A 14,970-nucleotide genomic window follows, 5' to 3' on the forward strand; every position below is an offset into this window, starting at 1 on the left:
TGAAAGCAATGTTGCAAGTAAGGTAATCTTCACACAACCCATGTAATACATAAGGGAAAGAGAAACATAGCTGGCTTACAATCGCCACTACACATAATTACATGAATAAAGCATTACATCAACCAGGTACAATCAAGGTCCAACTACGGAACCCAAAATAAAAGAAGACTACCCCAAAAGCGACACGGTCCCCGATCGACCCCAACTAGGCTCCACTACTGATCAACTAGAACGAAACAACACAAAGGACAAGATCTTCATCGAGCTTCTCCTTGAGCTTGGTTGCGTCATCTGCACGGTAACCTCGGCACCTGCAAACTAGTTTTGGAAGTATCTGTGAGTCACGGGGACTCAGCAATCTCGCACCCTTGCGATCAAGACTATTTAAGCTCATGGGTAAGGTAAAGGTATGATGTGGAGCTGCAGCAAGCGACTAGCATATATGGTGGCTAACTATGATCAAGAAGAGAAGGCAAAAGCACGGTCGAACAACTATGATCAAGAAGTGATCCTAGAACAACCTATGTCAAGCATAACTCCAACACCGTGTTCACTTCCCGGACTCCGCCGAGAAGAGACCATCACGGTTACACACGCGGTTGATGTATTTTAATTAAGATCAACTTTAGGTTTTCTACAACCGGACATTAACAAATTCCCATCTGCCCATAACCGCGGGCACGGCTTTCTAAAGTTTAATCCCTGCAGGGGAGTCCCAACTTAGCCCATGACAAGCTCTCACGGTCAACAAAGGATAAACCTTCTCCCGAGACATTCCGATCAGACTCGGTATCCCGGTTCTACAAGACAACTTCGACAAGTTAAAACAAATCCAGCAACACCGCCCGAATGTGCTGACAAATCCCGATAGGAGCTGCAGATATCTCGTTCTCAGGGCACACTCATATGAGCTCTCCATACAACTAAAACCAAACCTTGAGTTTCCCCGAGGGGGCGCTGCACAGGACTCTAGTTTGGACCAACACTCAGAGGAGCACTGGCCCGGGGGGGTTTAAAATAATGATGACCCTTGAGTCTGCAGAACCCAAGGGAAAGAAAAGGCTAGGTGGCGAATGGTAAAATCAATGTTGGGCATTGCTGGAAGAGATTTATTCATGGAGATTTGTCAAGGGGTTCCCATTATAGCCCAACCACGTAAGGAACGCAAAATCCGGGAACATAACACCGATATGACAGAAACTAGGGCGGCAAGAGTGGAACAAAACACCAGGCATAAGGCCGAGCCTTCCACCCTTTACCAAGTATATAGATGCATTAATTAAATAAGAGATATTGTGACATCCCAACAAATATCCATATTCCAACAAGGAACAAACTCCAATCTTCACCTGCAACTAGCAACGCTATAAGAGGGGCTGAGCAAAGTGGTAACATAGCCAAACAACAGTTTGCTAGGACAAGGTGGGTTAGAGGCTTGGTTCAACAATATGAGAGGCATGATAAGCAAGTGGTAGGTATCGCAGCATAGGCATAGCAAAAGAGCGAGCAAGTAGCAAGCAAAGATAGAAGTGATTTCGAGGGTATGGTCATCTTGCCTGAAATCCCGCAAGGAAGAAGAACGAGTCCATGAAGAAGACAAACTGACGTAGTCGAACGGGTCCTCACAAACGCGACGTTACCGGAACCAACCCAAAGAAGCAAACACCGGAAAGAATCACACAACATAGTAAACAATCTACACATGAACATGGTATGATATGCGAGATGCGGTATGCGATGCATATGCATGATTTGCAAGGGAATGAATGAACCTGGCCTCAACTTGGAAATCCAAGTGTGCCACTGGAAAGGTGAGGTGATTTCGGTTGAATTCGATATAATGAAAACCGGAATCGGAGGCACGGTTTAGAAATGGCAAGCAAAACAAATATGGCACTGGTCTGCGATAAACAGCAAGTAGCCATCTAAATGCATCACGATAAATATGCTACAACACTCAAACATGGCAACAAAATACATGGCTGGAATCCACTCAAGATGCTTGACAAAAGATGAACACTGAGCTACGGCTAATTCATCCATTAACAGGTTCAAACAAGCATGGCAAAATGCAAACGGTAAACAGATTTCAGACTTAGTGAAATTAACACAAGCCTGGAATTTATCATCAGGAATCATACTTTGGAGCATGAAAAACTATAAGCTACAGGAACTTAACATGGCAAAACAAGGCATGTCATGAAGCTACTCAAAGCACTTAACAAAAGTACCTTAGTGACCTTGAGCCAAAAGGGATCAGAAAATACAATTGCAAGCATGTGAACATGGCAAAAACAAAAACAGATCTCAGACTTAGTGAAAAACTGGAGCATGCAAATCAGATTAACAAGTAGGCATGTTTACGAGCTCGATACACTCACTACAGAGCATGGCATGACAAACTAAGCATACACCCATCAAGAAGACATGGCATAGAAGGTATACATTGCAAGAACAACAACATAGCATTCACGGATCAATAGCAACAACCTCGGCAAAATCGCTAAACAAGTTAACAATCTGCCAGGAACATTTTATAGCAAAAGTAGAGCTCGATTGACGCAAGCTAGGGTGCTCCATAAATGCAAACAAAGACATGGATGGATAGAGCACCATAATATTAACAAATCATCCTTACTAATCATCCTCAAAGAGGCACGGATCACTAGGAAACAACATGAACATATGGCATATTGATAAGAACAGATCAAGGACTAGGAGAAATCCTAAGTCCCTGAAATCAGCATTAACGAATGCACTACTTTGCAAGCTTGTGCTAGTCACCACAAAAATCACAAAAATACATGGATAGCACCTATGTAAAGATGGCAAAACATATAACAAAACTCATGTAGAGCTCAGGAGCATATCATGCACACAATAATCATGGAAAAAATGATAAAATGTCATTTGCTGAAACAGATCTGACAAATTACTCACATAGCCCTCTTCCAACAGCATTTCGGGCATCAAGATGAGCTCAAATGAAAATGATGCAATGAGATGAAATGATGTACTCATCGAGACGAACATTTTGATATGCTACACGCACGAAACGGAGCTATGGATGCAGAGTTATGGCATGATGAATATTGCAAAAAAACAACTGAGACAGCGCAAAAAGTCAACCAGGAGTGGATCTGGATCCCGATCGGGGCGGCGCGCGATTCGAGGACGAACGGATCCTCGCCGGAGTTTGCTGGAGCGGTGGCCGGAGTCGATGGACTGGCCGGATCCGGCGGGGGCAAAGGAGTTGGCCAAAGCTACGGCAAGACGGCTCCGGCGCGGCTCCGGCGCGGCGCGGTCGGGCGGAGCAGGACGCGCCGGCGAGGTCGGCGGGGAGGCGCGGTGGTGCAGCGACCGAGGGCGGCGGGCAGCGCGGCGATGAAGGACGGCGGCGGGGCGTGCGGACGCTCGGGCGGCGGCGCGAGGCACTTCGGGCGGCGGCGAGGGAACGGGCCAGGCGTGGGGCGCGCGATCGGGTCAGGCGGGCCGGCCATGGGCCCGCAGGGCCGCGGCGGCGCAGGGGAGAGAGAGGAGGCGTGGCGAGGTGATGTGGAGGGTGGCGGTTGGTTGCGACGGTGGGGTGAGCGACGTGGCGCGACGCCGTTGGACGGAGGGACGTGGCCGGCGGACATGTCCGGCGTGGAGATGTATGTCCGGTGGCGCGAGGACGAAGGGATCTAGGGTTAGGGGCGAAATAGACCCGGGATTGAAATGGAGGGATCTATTTATGGAGGTAGAGGGAGCTAGGAGAGTCCAAATGAGGTGCGGTTTGTGGCCACGCGATCGTGATCGAATGACCAAGATGATGGAGGAGGTTTAGGTGGGTTTTGCGCCAGTTTGGAAGGGTGTTGGGCTGCAACACACACGAGGCCTTTTTGGTCCCTCGGTTAACCGCTGGAGTATCAAACAAAGTCCAAATGGCACGAAACTTGACAAGCGGTCTACCGGTAGTAACCCAAGGCCGCATGACAAGTCTCGGTCCAATCCGAAAACATTTAACACCCGCACACGAAAAGAGGTAGAAAGGGACACCGGGTGACATAGGAGCACCAGATTGCAAAACGGACAACGGGGAAAATGCTCGGATGCATGAGATGAACATGTACGCAAATGAAATGCACATTATGACATGATATGCAATGCATGACACGCAAGCAATGACAACGCAACAACATCGAATAACTGGAGGACACCTGGCACATCGGTCTCGGGGCATTACAGCATGCCACGTATTCTTGTTGACTGAGCTACTCGTTTCTACAGTACAATGAGAAGCAATCAGATATCCGTCATAGGGACTTGGCCATAGCTGCCCATGAGCAATCATATTCTGCTCCAAATGGCGCCAACAGGTTGCATGTGCTATGAGTACTCTACCATCCAGTGATTATGTAAGTGTCGGTTTTTAGCTTAGAAATTCGAGTGTGTTTCCTATTTATTTCTGTTGCTATCGATGGTCGTCCGACTCCTGAACAGTGAGTGGCGAACGACGCTTCCTTCTCTCTGATCCAATCTCAAATTGATGCCTCATTTGCCTCACTTAAAAGTTGAGTCATCTATTTTGAAACAGAGGAAGTAGCAGGTAACATATCTATGTGCTTAACAACTTTTTGTCTCATGTCTGTTATGTGAGCTCATGAGACAAACATAGCAAGTAACATATCTATGTGCAAATATCATCATGTCGATCAAGATGTCACTCAGCGGAATATTGCAGGTCAACAAAACACCGGCGGTTACAGACCTACCGGAAGGTCTATCTATTATGCTTCCCCACTAGGTTTTTTCTGCCTATTTTACTACTTATTCTTATCTGTAAAACTTGGTCATAACAATCGTCCTTCTAGCAAGTTGAAATATGTGTCTCGCACTACTCTATGTCTTGGAAACACGAATGCAAATATCAACATGGTTTCAAATCCTTCCAGAGGGAAGTATCAAGCCGTACCACGATACAAAACACACTCTAAGCATACGAAAAAAGTTCCATAAAATGCACATTACAGAACCTACAGGAAAAATTACAAGTCTCTGATAAGTTCTTTGATAATGGGAATGGCCACGGTTCGCTTGATAAGCTGTTGCAGATGACGCCCTTCTGACTTCTTGATTGTGACGATGCTAATAGTGATAGTCCGACCAAGCTATTACTCCCTTCTCATCAATCTATCTGGCACATCTTGAATTTTGCAGGGAGTTGCCTGATGTTCCCAGCTAATACCAAACCTTCGTAAAGAAGGATCATCCTGGAATGGTCGATCTCATCTCCTAACTGTTGTGAAAATAGATCATACAACGCATCAGAAAAATAACTCATGCTGTAGTTGATTTTATTCGTCTTTTTCATATGAGGGTTTCTGCATACGTACTGGCGATAAAGCCTTGGTCCACATCCACTGCCTCGCATAATGCATTCATCTTTTTCATTTTTCTCACTTTTCTCCACAGAGGTCTCGTTCCACGAGAAGTAGGACGACCAGAGGCACACGGAGGAGGAAGTCATCGGCACAGGCATTGTGGTAGATGTGGACGGGCAGAAGGCGATGCTTCTATCCTACGTTGCTGCCCGCCAAATCTGATGCGACCGATGGCGGCACCGTGTCCTGCAGGTGGAGAAAGAAGCCATGTTCGTGGAGATTGACGCAACGGAGGAGGGATTTGAGCAGGGCACCGGTGACGTCGACAGCTCTGCGTTGGACGCCCCCCGTCTCCACGACCATGAAGCTACGTCCGCAATCGCCACCGACTGTGAGGAAAAGTACACCCTGTGAGGCTATCGTCTCTTGGGTCCCAAGAAGGCCACAACCACTATCTTTTCGGCCCACAGCCGGTTACTGGCAAGTCACCGGCCTCAAAATGGGGATCAAGCCCCGGCCTCTACATCTAGTGATGCACTCAACCATATTATTAATGCAAAGTTCGAAGGTGCAAGACAAACACAGCTGAGGTTGAATGCCTTCCGACTATACCTCCCCTAGGCTACCACTAATCTTATGACCAAAGACAAAAACAAAGAGAAAATACATAACTTCTGATCAAAGCCTTCAAGAAGGAATTCTCGCACGTGCCTAGATGATGACGAGTCCGGTCGGATGTGGAGCTCAGGATTCTCATCCCAAAAGACGGACCTCAAGCCACCACCTTCAACAAGGACACTACATAGAGAGTGCGCATGGACATTGCCGCAAATGCTTTTCATCAGAGTGTGTATACTCGATGTAGATGCTTCTACCATCATCATCTGTCCGGCACACGACTCATCGCTAACCAAATGCATCTAGAGAGGAAACTGGGAACTGGCGGCGCCCCAATACTGCCATGCCTCCAGTCGTTGTTGCACCACCTTCGATCTATCAACATGAGGCATGACTTCATCTCTCAGGGGAGACGTCGTGTGCAACACTTGCCAGGACCAGACATGCCTTGTTGCCCCGCATGAGGTGTCACGTAGTAGAAAGGTTCTTGATCACACGCAGTAGGTTGATCATCTAGACCTTACACGGTGTAGAAAGCTGTAGGTGGGTGCAACGTCTACTATATAGAAAGGTTCTCGTTCAACCAAACTAGGGTTCTGAAACGCCCTCGATGCGACTACAGCTCCCACGTGTCGAGGCACGACTTAGAGACATAATCGCATTGAAGGCATATGTCGCAAGTTAGGCAACCTTCACAACATCCCATGTAATGTATAATAAAAGGGGGAGATACATAGTTGGCTTACACTTGCCACGTCACATCAAAGTACATAAATAACATCCATCATACAAACACTCATGGCCCGACTACGGCGCCAAAATAGAATAAAACCCAACACGCGACAAGGCCCTGAATCGAACCCCAACTAGGCACCACTACTGATCATCAGGAAAAGACACGTAGTAACGCTGAGAGTCTTCGTCGAACTCCCACTTGAGCTCGTACTCGTCACCTGGAGCGGGATCACCTGGACCTGCATCTGGAGTTATAGTATCTGTGAGCCACAGGGACTCAGCAATCTCGCACCCTCGCGATCAAGACTATTTAAGCTTATAGGAAGGATAGGCAAATATATATGTGGAGCTGCAGCAAGCGACTAGCATATATGGTGGCTATCTTATTCGCAAAAGAGAGCGAGAAGAGGAGGCAAAGCACGAGCGAGAAACTAGAGAGCAACCTGCGCAAACATTACTCCAACATCGTGTCCACTTCCCGAACTCCGCCGAGAAGAGGCCATCACGGTAACACACTCAGTTGACTCATTTTAATTAATTAAGGTTCAAGTTATCTACAACCGGACATTAACAAATTCCCATCTGCCCATAACCGCGGGCACGGCTTTCGAAAGTTCAATCCCTGCAGGGGAGTCCCAACTTAGCCCATGACAAGCTCTCACGGTCAACGAAGGAATAGACCTCCTCCCAAGACGTTCCGATCAGACTCGGTATCTCGGTAACTCAAGACACTTCGACAGGTTAAAACAAGACCAGCAACACCGCCCGAATGTGTCGACAAATCCCGATAGGAGCTGCACATATCTCTTTCTCAGGGCACACTCAGATGAACACTACGTACAACTAAAACCAACCCTCAAGTTACCCCGAGGTGGCGCTGCAAGTGGCTCTATTTGGACCAACACTCAGAGGAGCACTGGCCCGGGGGGGTTAAAATAAGATGACCCTTGAGTCTGCAGAACCCAAGGGAAAGAAAAGGCTGGGTGGCGAATGGTAAAACCAATGTTGGGCATTGCTGGAAAAGCTTTAAACAAGGCGAACTATCAAGGGGTTCCCATTATGACCCAACCGCGTAAGGAACGCCAAAATCCGGGAACATAACACCGATATGACGGAAACTAGGGCGGCAAGAGTGGAACAAAACACTAGGCGAGAGGCCGAGCCTTCCACCCTTCACCAAGTATATAGATGCATTAAGATAACATAGCAATATAATGATATCCCAACAAGTAAGTAAATATTCCAACAAGGAACGGCTCCAAACTTCACCTGTAACTAGCAACGCTATAAGAGGGGCTGAGCAAAGCGGTAACATAGCCAATCAACGGTTTGCTAGGACAAGGTAGGTTAGAGGTTTGACATGGCAATTGGGAGGCTGACAAGCAAAAGGTAGGCATCGTAGCATTGGCATAGCAAGAGCGAGCAAACTAGCATAGCAAAGATAGTAGTGATTTCGAGGGTATGATCATCTTGCCTGCACAGTTGTCAGAGTTGACTGGATCCTCAAAAGCAAACTCAACGGGCTCCTCGGTAGCTAACTCGTCTCCCGGCTCTACCCAAACAAGACAAACAAGCAACAAGGATACAATCAACCACGTGCAAACTCAATCAACACGATGCAAAGATGGTATGCCATGCCGGATGCGATGCGGGATGCAAAATGCAAGATATGACAGGAAAAGCACGATCCTGGCCTCAACTTGGAATTCCAAGGGTTCCACTGGAAAGATGAGATGAAATCGCTTGAAAACGATATAAAGAACGCCGGAATCGGAGTTACGGTTTGGAAATGGCAAGCGTTTTAAGAATGACACCGGTCTGCGATTTACAGCAAGTGGGCATCTAAATGCAATGAGATGAACATGCTACAGCATTCAAACATGACAACAAAATGCATGGCAGGGATTTACACAAGATGCTTAACAAAAGTCTAGCACTAAGCTACGGCCAATTCATCCATTATGAGGTTCAAACAAGCATGGCAAAAACGCAAATGCAAAACAGATTCCAGACTTAGTGAAATTAACACTTGTCTGAAATTTCAGATCACAAAGCCCTCTTCGGAGCAGCAAAACAACATGATACATGACCTGATTATGATAAAGAAGAGCATGGAATGGAGCTACTCAACAAGCTTAACAAAAGACCCAAAGTGACCTGGGGCCAAAAGGGTTCACAAAATATACTAACGGGCACACGAACATAACAAAAACATAATCAGTTTTCAGACTTAGTGAAAACTGAGACATGCTGAAATATAACTCACGAAGGCATGTAAACGAGCTCGATGCACTCACTACGGTGCAAGTCATGGCAAGGCAAGCATACATCCATAAATAAGGCACAAAATACAAGCTAGACATGGCAAGAACAATGGCATAGCATGCATAGATCAACTACAATAGCATCGGCAAAATCGCAAACGAGTTGACGATCTGCCCAGATTCACAACAAAGCAAAAGTAGAGCTCGATTGACTCAAGCTAGGATGCTCCATAATTGCAAACAAAGACAGGGATGGATAGAGCATAACATGATTAACAAAACTCCTTTACTGATCATCCTCAAAAGAGGTACGGATCACTAGGAAACAAGCTGAACATATGGCATCATGAACTAAATAATCCCAGACTTAGTGAAAGCAACTAAGTCTCTGAAAACAGATTTCCCGGGTGCCTCACTTTGCAAGCTTGCACAAGTCACCACATACATCCTAAAAATGCATGGGTAGCACCTTTTGAAATAAGACAAAATGCTTAACAAAACATATGAAGGACTCACAGGCATATCATGCACACATTAATCATGGCAAAAATGACAAAAGTCTAAGATGAACTAGCAGATCTGACAATTAACTCACGAAGCCTCCTTCTAACAGCATTTTTGGCATCAAAATGAGCTCAAATGAAAATGATTCAATGGAATTAAATGATTTACTCGTCGAGACGAACATTTTGATATGCTATATGCCCAAATCGGAGCTACGAATGCAAAGTTACGGCAGGTCAAAGTAGGCATAAAAAATTAAGGGGGAGAGGGAAAAAGTCAACCCGAAACTCAGATCTGGATCTGGCACGGATTACGAGGATCGCCGGATTTACTGTAGCTCGCCGGAGACCGTCGTGGCCGGAGAGGAAGGAAAGGGCCGGGGCGAGGCCGGCCGGATCCGGGGCGGAAGGCGGAGGCGGCGAGGTGGCGCGGTGCAGCGGCGGGGTCGGCGTGGAGCGGCGCGGCCGGCGAGGGAGCACGGCGGCGCGGTCCGGCGCGGTGGCGGCGGCGGCTCCGGTCGCCTGAGCCGAGGGAGAAGGCGGCGGGAGGAGGCCGGGAGGCGCGGGGCTCCTCGGGGCCGCGGAGGCGGCGGCGGGGGCCGGCTACGGGCCTTCGGGCCCGGCGGCGGGGGCCGGCTACGGGCCTTCGGGCCCGGCGGCGGCGGGTGTGGAGCGGCGCCACGTGGCGCTTGGGGAGTGGGCGAAGGGGCGCGGCGGACGTGTCCGGCTAGGCTCCGGACATGTCCGTCGGTGCGGGGATCTGTTTTTTTTTAGACTAGGGTTTCGGGGAGAGAGAGATCCGAAAACGAAGGGGTGTATTTATAGGCATAAGTGGACCTAGGAGAGTCCAAATGAGGTGCGGTTTTCGGCCACGTGATCGTGATCGAACGCTCTAGAGCATGGAGCAGAGTTTGGTGGGTTTTGGGCCAAAATGAAGGGGTGTTGGGCTGCAACACACACGAGGCCTTTTCGGTCCCTCGGTTAACCGTTGGAGTATCAAACGAAGTCCAAATGATACGAAACTTGACAGGCGGTCTACTGGTAGTTAACCAAGTCCGCTTGGCAAGTCTCGGTCCAATCCGGAAACGTTTAATCCCCACACACGAAAGAAAGCTAGAAATGACCACCGGAGGAGAACGAAGCGCCGGAATGCAAAACGGACAACGGGGAAAATGCTCGAATGCATGAGATGAACACGTATGCAAATGCAATGCACATGATGACATGATATGAGATGCATGACAATGAAAACAACACACGGAGACAAAGACCCGAACCCGAGAAAATAAAATAACTTAATGCTGGAAACGGCAAGAGTTGGAGTACAAATTGGGAAAGTTACATTCGGGGCGTTACAGGTTCCCCGAGCATGTGTGCATGGTTCTGTCAATGTAAGATGGAGGTTCATGTGTAATCTAAACGATGCGGTGATACTATACCACTCCCACTCACTAATCATCCTCTCTCTTTATCCCCCCCCCCTCTCTCATCCTTAATCATCTAGACCAATGCACACACAACATAAAAGAGTTAGAGTGTGAGTGGAAAAGGCCAGGCAATTAGATGCCTTTCCCATTCTATAGAAAGGTTCTCTTATACACAACGGAGGGTTCACTCATGCGGGTATGCATGATTCTATCAATGTAAAACGGAGGTTCCCTCATGCGGATACACATGGTTGCAAAGGCAATTAGAAGTTGTCATGTCATTACAACACAACATCGCCATCCGGAAACCTTGCCCATTGTAGAAGGGTGTCGGTGGGTGCAACATCCAACGTATAGAAAGGTTCTCGATCACATGCAGTAGGTTGATCATCTAGACCTTACACGGTGTAGAAAGGTGTAGGTGGGTGCAACATGAAAGGTTCTTGTTCAACCAAAATAGGGTTCCCTCGTGTGGGTGTGAATGATTCTATCAATGTAAGATGGAGGTTCCTGTGCACTGTAAACAACGCGGTGATACTATACCACTCCCTCCCTTCTCTCTCTCTCTATCGTCCTTAATCATCTAGACCAATGCACATGCAACATAAAAGAGTTAGAGTGCGAGTGGAAAAGGCCTGGCAATTAGAAGCGCTGCCCATTCTATAGAAAGGTTCTTGTACACACAAATGAGGGTTCATTCATGTGGGTATGCATGATTCTGTCAATGTAAAACGGAGGTTCCCTCATGCCGGTATACATGGTTGCGAAGGCAATTAGAAGCTGTCATGTCATTACAACACAACATCGTCGTCCGAAAACCTTGCCCGTGTTGGGGATCGAAGAAGAAATTTAAAACTTTCTACGCATCACCAAGATCAATCTATGGAGTAATCTAGTAACAAGGGAAAGGAGAGTGCATCTACATACCCTTGTAGATCGCTAAGCGGAAGCGTTCAAGTGAACGGGGTTGATGGAGTCGTACTCGTCGTGATCCAAATCACCGATGATCCTAGTGTCGAACGGACGGCACCTCCGCGTTCAACACACGTACAGCCCGGTGACGTCTCCTACGCCTTGATACAGCAAGGGGAGAAGGAGAGGTTGGGGAAGACTCCATCCAGCAGCAGCACGACGGCATGGTGGTGGTGGAGGAGCGCGGGACTCCAGCAGGGCTTCGCCAAGCACTACGAGAGACGAGGAGGGAGAGGGGTAGGGCTGCGCCAACAGGGGAGGAACTTCATGTGTTGGGCTGCCCCTTTACCTCCACTATATATAGGGCGGAGGGAGGGCTGCGCCCCCACCCAGGGTTCCCTCCCTAGGGGTGGCGGCAGCCCCCAGATCCCATCTGGGAGGCGGCCAAGGGGAGAGAGAGGGGGGCGCACCTAGGGTGGGCCTTAGGGCCCATCTGCGCCTAGGGTTTGCCCCCTCTCCTCTTGAGGACGCCTTGGGCCTTGGTGGGAGGCGCCCAGCCCACCTAGGGCTAGTCCCTTCCCACTATTGGCCCATGTAGGCCTCCGGGGCTGGTGGCCCCGCCTAGTGGACCCCCGGACCCCTCTGATGATCCCGCTACACTACCGGTGATGCCCGGAACACTTCCGATGGCCAAAACCATACTTCCTATATATCAATATTTACCTCCGAACCATTCCGGAACTCCTCGTGATGTCCGGGATCTCACCCTGGACTCCGAACAACATTCGGTAACCGCATACATACTTTCCCTATAACCCTAGCGTCATCGAACCTTAAGTGTGTAGACCCTACGGATTCGGGAGTCATGCAGACATGGCCGAGACAACTCTCCGGTCAATAACCAACAGCGGGATCTGGATACCCATGTTGGCTCCTACATGTTCCACGATGATCTCATCGGATGAACCACGATGTCAAGAATTCAATCAATACCGTATACAATTCCCTTTGTCTATCGGTACGATACTTGCCCGAGATTCGATCGTCGGTATCCCGATACCTTGTTCAATCTCGTTACCGGCAAGTCTCTCTACCCGTTCCGTAACACATCATCACGTGATCAACTCCTTGATCACATTGTGCACATTATGATGATGTCCTACCGAGTGGGCCCAGAGATACCTCTCCGTTTACACGGAGTGACAAATCCCAGTCTCGATTCGTGCCAACCCAACAGACACTTTCGGAGATACCTGTAGTGTACCTTTATATCCACCCAGTTACGTTGTGACGTTTGGCACACCCAAAGCACTCCTACGGTATCCGGGAGTTGCACAATCTCATGGTCTAAGGAAATGATACTTGACATTAGAAAAGCTTTAGCATACGAACTACACGATCTTTGTGCTAGGCTTAGGATTGGGTCTTGTCCATCATATCATTCTCCTAATGATGTGATCCCGTTATCAACGACATCCAATGTCCATGGTCAGGAAACCGTAACCATCTATTGATCAACGAGCTAGTCAACTAGAGGCTTACTAGGGACATGGTGTTGTTTATGTATCCACACATGTATCTGAGTTTCCTATCAATACAATTCTAGCATGGATAATAAACGCTTATCATGAACAATGAAATATAATATAATAATAACTAATTTATTATTGCCTCTAGGGCATATTTCCAACAGTCTCCCACTTGCACTAGAGTCAATAATCTAGTTCACATCGCCATGTGATTAACACTCATAGGTCACATCGCCATGTGACCAACATCCAAGAGTCTACTAGACTCAATGATCTAGTTCACATCACTATGTGATAAACACTCAAAGGGTTCTGGGTTTGATCATGTTATGCTTGTGAGAGAGGTTGTAGTCAACGGGTCTTGCCATATTCAGATCCCTATGTATTTCGCAAAACTTTATATCGTAGATGTTGCTACCACGTTCCTGTAACGCCCGGATATTTAAGCTACAGTAATCCTGTGCTAATGATGACATGTCACCATTTTTATTGTGCTAATCTCGCTTAGATTCTAATTGGTTCGAATTCAAATTTAAATTAAATTCAAAAAATAAAAGTTTTCGAATGTTAAAACTAAAATGTGCAAGCTATGGCAAATAATTCATAAGTATTATTGGTGGTGAAACCAAACTTTTATAAAAGGTTTAAATGCATTAAAATGTTAAAAAAGTGTCTTAAACAATTATGTAAATGCCTTTTATAATTTCTAAAATAACAAACTAATTTATTTGAGTACCAAGCTTTTTGTGGCAGAGGTATAAACAGTAAATACTAATTTAGAAACCAGGTTCGCATTTTACTTAAACTAAGTTAGGGTGTAAATAAATAAATAAGAAAAAAACAAATCACTAACAAAAATTAAAGTAAAAAAAAAACCTTTCCTCCTGGGCCAAATGGCCCAGCTGGCCTCACTGACTAAACCAGGCCAGCCCACCAGTGCCACCTCCCTCCCTCCTCTGTTCACCAGGGGAGGACGTGGGCACCGGCGATGGCCGCCACGGCAGAGGGCGTCGCCGTGGCGCCCATCCGCCACCCCCCGGCGCCTACTTAACCGGCGCCCCTCTCTTCACGGAAACCCTAGGCCACCCCGTTCCCCTTCCTCCCTCTCCTCACGCCCTCGTTTGCACGATCCCGCATCTCACCGCGCGCGGTCGTCGCCTTGTCGTCGTCGTCCCCGTGGTTGGCTGCATCCCTGCGCTGCGCCACCACGTCCTGGAGCTTCGCCGCCATCGCCTTCATCTCCCTTACCACTGGATCGAGCCCAGGGTCTTGCATCGCGCCGTCGCCTACTTCGTCTTCTTCCTCGGATCACCATCGCCGTTCGCCGTCGATCTTCTCCAACGCCGACCACCACGAGCCCTCCCTGATCCCACTGGTGCACACCTACAAGCTCCCGGTGAGCCGCGCATCACTTCCCCCTTTTCTCCTCTATTCCCGTTGCCGAACACCACCCGTAGCCGCCGCCGGACATAGCCCCTGTCGACGCGCTCCCCGACCTGTCGTCGCACCCACAGCATCGCCTACACGCGCCAACGACAGCGCCTCCGCGCGCACCCGCGTTCCCCTTGGCCGCTCCCCTGATCCGCTGCGTTTTCCTGCTTGCGGTCGTCACACCCCGG

The sequence above is a fragment of the Triticum aestivum genome, chromosome 2A (genome assembly GCF_018294505.1).
Source record: "Triticum aestivum cultivar Chinese Spring chromosome 2A, IWGSC CS RefSeq v2.1, whole genome shotgun sequence".
Classification (NCBI taxonomy): Eukaryota; Viridiplantae; Streptophyta; class Magnoliopsida; order Poales; family Poaceae; genus Triticum; species Triticum aestivum.